Source organism: Haliaeetus leucocephalus, unplaced genomic scaffold, assembly GCF_000737465.1.
Source record: "Haliaeetus leucocephalus isolate CR32 unplaced genomic scaffold, Haliaeetus_leucocephalus-4.0 Scaffold92, whole genome shotgun sequence".
Lineage (NCBI taxonomy): Eukaryota > Metazoa > Chordata > Aves > Accipitriformes > Accipitridae > Haliaeetus > Haliaeetus leucocephalus.
In genome coordinates this window covers 2,718,542-2,727,956 of record NW_010972528.1, presented here as the reverse complement: position 1 = coordinate 2,727,956, position 9,415 = coordinate 2,718,542, and positions in this window count along the sequence as shown.

The window sequence follows — 9,415 nt, the reverse complement described above, 5'->3', positions numbered from 1 at the left end:
TGTACAGCTTAATTTCCTTCTGGTCTTGTATTCCATAGAAAAACACAGTGCAGTTTCACTGTGGCTCAGCAGAGGCCAGGATCTTAAAATAAGACATGGGGCTGAAGTTCTTACAAGGAAAGAGAAAAACAGGCAGAGATTTACGCTCTGCCAGCCCCTGCCTGGACCAGCCCAGCGACACAAGCATGTGTTTGTACTGCCGTTCAGCGCTGGCATCACCCAGCAACCAACGATACCATTCGCTCACCAGAGAAGCTGCAAGAAGGTGACCGAGTACCCCAGGGCAGGATGGCCTCCCAGGGCTGTTCCTGGCATGGTGCAATGAAGGGGTAGGTGCATCATTGCCCAGCCTAGCCATGATGTACTGGAGGGTCATTGCCAAAGTCAGCTGGCTCGTCTGGGCATACGGGAACGGTCCTGCCTGTCTGAATGAGCCTTGTCCTGGGTCAGAGAGTGAACAGAGCAACCCATTTACCCAGCAGCATAGCCACACTTGCAAGCAGATTTTTCTTTCCTCAAACATAGCCATTATATCTGTTCATTTAGCTGGGATTCACTGGGAATGATTTGCTGTAGTCTTGGATAAGAGATTAAAACTGTATTTATTCCTGAGCCAGCCAGTCTTATGAACCATTTCCTACAATAGATAGAGGAATTACAGGTCCTCACAATTTTTTTATGTCAAAACTGCCCAGGACATATCCTCCATTCCTTGTTGGGCTTTGGTTTGATTTTTTGTAATCCTGTGCTAAGGTACACATAGCTGATGTGAGGGCAAGGCACATTTTATTTGCTTGACAACAATTCTGGAGCTGAGCAGCCAGAGAACCCTCCTGAACCATCCTCCTCTTGCTAGGAGTACAGGTACAACTACGATCTGGCTTCTGAGATATACATGCCTCTGGTGTTAAATTCATGCAGGTCAGGGCTGCCCTGGGACAGAGGAGATCTACAGTTGTCACATTAATCTCCAAACCCTCCACAACCACTGATTATTATCAAGAAGAATAAATGGCTCCTAAGACCCTTAGTCTCTGCCTTAGAGAAAACACATTTTAATTCTGCCTTGGTATCAGCCTGTTGGCGGCAGTGGACTTATATCCAGCCTGAATTTTCTTGCAATACCTTCATCCATACAACTTCCAGCTTTGCACACAGAGGTTGAGTCCTACCACATTTATCTTCAGTACTTCAGTACTTTAAAAAACCCTCTCATTGAGCTATTTTGTTCTTCATATCAAGCAAAGCAAAGGAGAGAGGGTAGAAAGAAACATCATTGTTGTGTACATGCTAAGGGATCATCTACCCTTTTCCAAACATGGTCTACTCAAAAATCAAGCTATTAATATCTTACATTTACACAATGCTGTTCATGCCAAATATGAACACCAAACTATAGGACTATCTATGTCTTGTGTCACCTCCTGCTGAAAGGTGGAATAGGGCAGGTGTTTAATAATTCAGTGTAATTGTCCCCAACAGTGCAGGAAGTGAAGAAAAGCACATGACATTCCGCAAAGAATTCAAGAAGAGAGAAAGCAAGAGGCAGCCAGCTTAATACTCATGTGAACTATCGATGCAGGTTGCCAGAGATCCCACCCCACCATCCAAAGTTTCTGGACACAGTTCTGCTGGGAGATCAGGGAATTCATGCAGTACCTTTGAAAAACAATTCTTCAGCCACAGAATAAGCATTTTCAGCCAAACCTGGGATCTTCTGGTCCAGGCAGCAGTCAAATATATCTCAGATAAACTGGACTTACTACGGAAGTCTGGATTCTTCATGCTGTGACGATGCATTTTTCAACACCTTAATCATTAATGCAGAACTCTCTTGATCTGGCCAGATGCTAAGATTCTGACACTACTGAAATCAAGGGGAGTTTTGCTGCTGCCTGGTGAAGCCATAAGAAACAGCCAAGAGCAGTCCTCTAGGGAAATGCACTCCTCTTGGCAAGTTTTACGATATATTTCCTAGCCACAGTCAAACTCAGTAGGTAAGGATGGCTACTGCGTGCCAGACCGATGGGCTGCCCAGCCCAGTCTCCTTGATTCTCACCAAGGCCAAAGGAGGCTGTGGTAGGAGGGTATGTAAGCAAGGCACACGTACAGTAGCCCTCTTCTCTGGCACTCACAGCTCCAGACAGCCTGTCACCCAGGGACATCTTTAGCCAGAGGCAGTAATTTTGTGTATTTAATAACCTTTGATGGATCTTTTCTTCATGAATTTTTTCTTCCTGCTTTTTGAACCTGGATCAGGTTTAGCATCCAGCCAATATTTTGATATTAACTGAGTGTACTGATACTCCAAATACCGAGTTTGCTTCAGGTACTGTTTCGTCCTTGACTGAGATGTCATTTCCCCCAATATGACCTTCTCAGAATAACACTGCCTGTTTTGCATGTGCAGAACTTGTTCTCCCCCATTCCCTCCCAGTGAAAGCAAGTCCTTGGCTTAGAGCATTGTGAGGGATGCTCACAAAGGTTAACTTCAGCCAAGGACAGCCAGTCTCTACAGGCTCTCTTCAAAATCAAAGGTGAGAGATGATTCCCATTATTCATCCTCTGCTGGAGGAGTGTCTCTTTTCCTACACTGATTATAGCCTCTGTCAGCTAAAGCTAGCCTTCCTGAATCACATCAGTACTTACAATCAGGTAGCACTGCATGACACTGAAATAACACTCGGTAAAGCTGATGCTTATTTTAAATATTTTAACACATATTTCTAATAGAAGAACAATGTGATAATTCCATACAAAAAAACACCAAAAGGTTTTTGCGGAGAAAAAGAGCAGGAGTTGTATGTAACTAATGGTATATTTGTACCTGGAGTTAGCTTCTGAGAACTGTGAAGTATACACTCATATTTTCAGGGACTGAATTAGCATTCCTCAATAAGATCACTCATCAGGACTACTTGTGTGAATGAGAGCTGCAAGATTTCTGGACAGCATTTATATAAAACCAGGAATGTTCCTGAAGTGCTGTAAATGGAGCTGCTTAAATTGTCTATCCAAATCTTGCATCTGATGATAGTAGCTGAGCAACCAGTTGCATGTTTGAGCTTGCATGCTTAATGCAGAAGGTTAAGCTTGGTTTCACCAAGACCAAGCAATGAAAGATTTTCCTGCACAGAGGAATCAAGACTATGCCTCTAACCAGCGTTCCTGGGTCATGGCAGGAATTGTTTTATTCCTACTAAATCATCACCCTTCATATTGCAGAAATAGGAATGGTAAAGGGCTGACAGGGTCCTTGTCCTCCTTAAGCCCCAAGCCAAGGTCAGCTACCCTGTCTCATTTTTGGTGCTATCTCACCCTTGCCTGAAGGACAACATTGTATAGCTTCAGTTTCCTGGCTTTTCAAGGTTACTAGTGCACCTGCTGAATCATTCATGCTATTATAGGTTTCTTACTGCAGAAAGTGGATAGAAGTAAGCTTCTTCCTCACTTCTAGTTCTGTTCCATTTATGTTCTCACATCACCACCAAAGTATGGATATCCGCACTACCATACAAGCAGAAATTGAATCGGATGGAGGGACAGAAAATAGTTCATCTTTATGTAAACCTGTCCCCAACAATGAAAACACTGACAAGGGAGTCTGTAATGATTTCTTCTCAATGATCAGCAGCAAAATAGTTAATAATTTAGTTTGTGATTTATTTTTTTTTTTAGGCCTCCAAGCTTTTCTCTTTATCTGCCATGTGTCCCTGGACCACTAGAAAATGGAAAACATTGGCACTGAAAAGTCTCCTTGGAGCTGGGAGTTGAAAGTCACTGCAGAAAAGGGAGAGGAGTTCACACCTCATTAAGGGTTATTGACAAGTTCCTTCTCACTTCCACAAACCATAACTCGGGGCTCTCTGTGGATTTAGGTAATGTCCTATTTCAGGCCACATGATAAATTTATTTTCACAATAAGTAGTAGAAGCCTTTAATTTTATATTAAAAAGCCTTTATTGTGCAGAAACTGATGTGGATCCTTGGGAAATTGCTGGTGTGAGCCACAGTACTGGCCAGTGCTTTCATTCAGCCTGCTGTCTTCTGGGACTGGTAGACAGACCAGCTCCAAGAGCTCCTCCAGCCCTGGTACATGCAGTTCTCCTCGGCTTCCCTGGCAGATCTTCTATCTGGCATTTGTTATTTTCTCCTGAACACATCCTGATCTCTCTCTGTTCTCCCCTCTGTGGTATGAGAGACTTGAACAAAAAACTTTCTAAGGTTAGTTCCAAGTACTTTGAAGACAAGCTATTGTACTTCTCTGTCATGCAAATGTATTAACCACTGCCACTCCAGATGGCAAACATTTCTAGCCCCATAAGCCCTAGCCCAAAAACTTCAACGAATTCCAAGACAGGAGCTGTCAGTGATCCCAAGTCCTGTAGTTATCATTGTCCACCCAAATAGGCATGAAAAACTAACAACAAAGTAAGATTTTCAGCATTTCTCTAAACTTGGTCAGGCTGTCCAACTTCTTGACGACAAGTATATTGCAGGTCATATTCTTATTCATGGAAGGGGGATGTGGGGGGTGTGTTGTTTGTTTGGGTGTTGGTGGTTTTGGGGGATTGTTTTTTTTTAAATAGGGATATCTCATTCTTGTTTTGATGCCAATTTTCCACACAATAAACCCACCCCACACCTTCTTTTCCCTTAATACTGGTCTCTACTTCTCCAAGTTGCTAGTCAAATTCTAAGGTGCTTCCTCATTTGATTTGCTGGAGTAGAACATATTTGTGGGGTATGGAGTGAGTAAGAGTGAAGTAAGGATATTTGTAATTTGACCTAGTATCTGTGCATTTCATTAATCCTTCCTTCATCAACCACTTAACCTTTATGGGCGTTCTTATTGCCTCTCATTGCATTGATTTCTGCCCATTTCTCCAATTTAGTGAGATCATGCAGTATTTTAAACCTGTCTTCCACTGCATAACTAGGTTTAGCTGGGGGGTAATTGACATCAATTTAAAGAATGAAAAACTAGGCTGAATACCCGGGGAAAACTTTCTAATGGTGAGATCTGCTAGAATGCATTGCTGTCTCTCCATGGGATTGGTGGCTGTTCCATTAGCATGTGCATTAAAACCATACTGAAGGAATATAAGATTATAGATTGGACAGAACAATCCTGAAGTAGGAGGGGAAAGTCAAACTGCAAAGCACTGCAGCTTGCCTCCTACGGTCATCTCATCCTGGATTTGCCCCACTCCCTCTTCAAACCACCTACCAGTTCACTGAGGATATGCTCAACCAGCAATACCGACTAATCATGGGGATGGGATGCAACGTGATGCTCTCTCCAACATTATTGCAACTTCACTTGTGGTGGTGGGAATGTTGTGGTAGCTGTGGGACTTTAAGTCAAAGAAAGATTCATCCTTCTTGAGGCCCGCTGGATAGTTTTCCCACCCTGTTTTATTTACTACCTCCTGGCAAGCTGTGAGGCATGCACTAGTGGCATCCAAGAACACATGCTGGCATCGGTGGCAGGGGTTTGCAAATGCTCCCTGAGGCCATGTCCAGACTGTGAGACCCAGATGGGCTCCCTGCCTCCCACCTCATCACACCTCTCCTACGTTTCTATGTGAAAGAAAACAAGATGCCTGGGCTGGAAGAAAAGCCAACCATACCCTGGGCTGCATAAAAAGAAGCATGGCCAGCAGGTCAAGGGATGTGATTCCGCCCCTGTACTCTGCTCTGGTGAGACCCCACCTGCAGTACTGCATCCAGCTCTGGAGCCCTCAGCACAAGGAGGACATGGACCTGTTGGAGCGGGTCCAGAGGAGGCCACAAAGATGATCAGAGGGATGGAACACCTCTCCTATGAGGACCGGCTGAGAGCGTGGGGGTTGTTCAGCCTGGAGAAGAGAAGGATCTGGGGACACCCTATTGCAGCCTTCCAATACTTAAAGGGGGCTTATAAGAAAGGTGGGGACAGACTTTTTAGCAGGGCTTGTAGCGATAGGACAAGGGGTAATGGTTTCAAACTAAAAGAGTGTAGATTTAGACTAGATATAAGGAAGAAGTTTTTTACAAGGAGGGTGGTGAAACACTGGCACAGGTTGCCCAGAGAGGTGGCAGATGCCCCGTCCCTGGAAACATTCAAGGTCGGGTTGGACGGGGCTCTGAGCAACCTGATCGAGTTGAAGATGTCCCTGCTCATTGCAGGGGGGTTGGACTAGATGACCTTTAAAGGTCTCCTCCAGCCCAAATTATTCCATGATTTTATGATTCTAGGAAGAAAGCTAGAGCACTCTACAAACCCTGACCTGGGTAGTCAGAGCCCAGGACGGTGAGGTGTGCTGGAGGGCACATCTCTCCTCAGTCTGGATGCAGCCAGGAGAATCTTTAGAGATACCCATTACCCGCAGGAAGACAACACACCTGAGATCACAAAGTCATCATCTGTCCTGCAACATCACTTTGGCACAGTCTGTTTCAAAGGCGTCCGCCAGTTCTGTTACCATCCTTCACTTCTTAAAGAAATTACTATGGGATTAATTTTTCTAGCAGAATGGTTGAAAACTGATTGCAGAAAGAAGCCTGTTTGTGCCGGGGCACAGATCAGAGATACAGGAGAATAACGGTTTTGGTTTAAAATACACTGCTGACTCTTAGGTTTGTAAAGATAACAGTCCAAGCAGAAACAAGCATGTCCTTTACACACCTCGAATGAAATAGTTTAATTGCAGGAATGGCCAGAAAAAAGATTCTCCTCCCCACCTTTATGGAGAGGTTCTGTTTTATTTAAGAAAAAAAAAAAAAAGCCTATTTTCGTCTGAAGTTGTTACTGCCAGCAACCACTTTGTATTAAAAGAGGACTTCTGTCAGCTCCTGAAAAATGGAAACAGCATTTTCAGCAACAAAACCCAACATATTTATCTCAAAAGCCAAGTAGGCTGGTACATGTTTTGATTGTTTGGTGGGGGAGGCAGGCTTTTTTCTTTTCAGGTTCTTGAAATTCGTCTGCCATGAATAAGCAGATTTTTCAAAAAATGAAATTTCCCTCTAAGAAAATTTCAAAGGAAACATTTCCATCAGCTCTGCTCAATTAGCAGCAGCATAAAAATGGCTCAAAAATGGCTCAATTTCACAGCTGCTCCCCTGAATCTTTCTGAGAGCTGAGAGAGCAAGAAGACTTGCCCATTTCCAATCTTCCCTTAAGAAAGAAATTAGCAGATATTTGTGTAGCGACAGGGATGTACATGGGACAAAGGGCTGAGTGTGGACTCTGCGCTGGTCAAGCAGAAGAGAAATCATTTTCTCCATGGGAGGAGGCGCAGGCTACAAATTTGTCAGATTAACAAGTAGCCAGAGGCTGATACAAAAGACTAATTCTCTTAGTAAAACCCTTGGAGGGTATCCCAATATGACTCCAAGGCTGGCAAGCTGCTGGAGAAGATGGGAAGTAAATGCAGCCATCTCATGAGGACACTGCCTCTGGATTTCTTGATTGTGCCTTTCCTATACGGTACTTTTCATAATGCCCTCTGGCTAGAACCATTGAAATGAAACCTATTGATTGAAATTCTGATCCTATTGATTTTACACAAGAGATTTGCGCGAATATGAAAGAGCAGGAACCGCTTTGTAACTGCTCCCATCTCCATTTATTCCCTGCTGAACACATGCGGTAGGCTTGCTTGTCCATGTCAGTCCTCTGAGCTTCCAGAAATAAATTACCCAAAATTCAAATATACACTACCTATTAGCTCACAAATGTGTGGTAAATATTACTGGTCCCTGAATACACTAATATTATTTATGAGTTCCCTTTTGCTTTCTTTTGTCTGCTTCTGCCTCACATCCCCTCCTTACCTTGTTAACCACACGCCATGTTTTTCCCCCTCATTTCAGAGGTGTAGAGAGAAAATGGGAAGAACGTGTTCTGAGAGGAAAGTGGGATGGGAAACAGTGCTGGGAGGAGATGATGTTTGCCCCGAAGGAAAGCGCCAGGGAAGTCGTGCTTAAAATACTGTAAGTGCTATTAGAAATCATATTTCTACCCCTAAAGGAAGGGTCCTGGATATGCAAACTGCAGAACTCGGGACAGCAGAAGATCCCAGAGGAGGCAGTGAACAGACGTCCTAAGTGGTAAACCAACACAGTGTGAACACGCGGTCACCCACATCCAATACCACAAACGGCAGCCCACTGCCTTCCCCGAGCCCCTGCGAGGCAGCCCCAGCACAGCCCGGACCCAGCGTTTCCTTCCCACAACACAGAGATGTTCCTGTCAAGCCTCCTGTAGCCATTTTCTTTCTGGCAGGGAGGTGGAGTGGGCTTTAGCAGCAAAATCGGCTGCCTCACCATTCACGTCTACTTCCTAACAACCAAAACTCCCTTTGCAGACTTGTTTATTAAAGTGGTGGGTGTCCTTTCTATATATCAGGCTGCGGTCCTTGATTTTGTTCATTTTAGTTTGATGTATTTTCGCTTGCTGTGCTCAACACTTCATTCTTTCCTCTCTAGATCTTTTTATAGTCAGACTGTCACATATCAATCAATCTTATGGATTAAAGTTGAATATATCGTGACTTGTCTGGGCCTCTAGGAAAGCATTTTAAACAAAGTCCTATTTATTTTATTTTATTTTCCCCACTGACATTTGTTTTCTTCTCTATTTCCAACCTTGTGAAATGGCAAAACCTGCCAGGAAAATTGCACGGGTTTAACGTGCTAGAATTCCTAAATAATTGTTAGATGTCATGGAATGTTTATGACAAGAAGGCAGGTCATCTGGCAAGGAGAGATCTGCGATTGCGCTGCAACACAAAAAACCCTGCACCAAAGCCCTGTTAATTACACTGATGGAAAACATAATCCAAAATGGTGGTCAAACTCGGTGCCTTGCATCAACCATGGATACGATTCGCATCGCAAGTGTTGACTGAAGCGATTTAGCTGTGAGGAGCTCGAGAAGGACCCCTCGCAGGTTACATACGCCGTGCCGTGCCGTGGGGCGGATACAAGTGCAGTGCGGGGGCTCCGAGGACCCCCACGGCACGCGGGCAGCCAGGGACCTCCACACTGCATGGGGCTGGGGTACGGCAGCCCAGGACTTTGGGGAGCCCAAGCCCACTTCAGGACGCTGCCGTCTCCCCGCTCCCCAACCCCCGAGGCGCTCGGCCCTGCACCGCCGCGTCAAGGCAGACCCCAGCCCCGAGCGGCCGGGGAGGGGGAGGCAGAAGCCCGAGCCAGGGCCTCTCCCCTCCGGGTGAGGGCAGCGGCCCGGGGCAAGGCGCAGGAGCCTGGGTCACGGCCGCCCTTGACCCGGGGCGAGGGGGACGGGCACCCAGGCCGCGACCTCTCCCCCGGCCGGGCGGCGAGGAGGGCGCTGCAGCCTGGGCCGGACCCCGTCGCGGCGCCTCCCCTCAGGAGAAGCCGCGGAGAGGCGGCGGGCCCAGGCGCG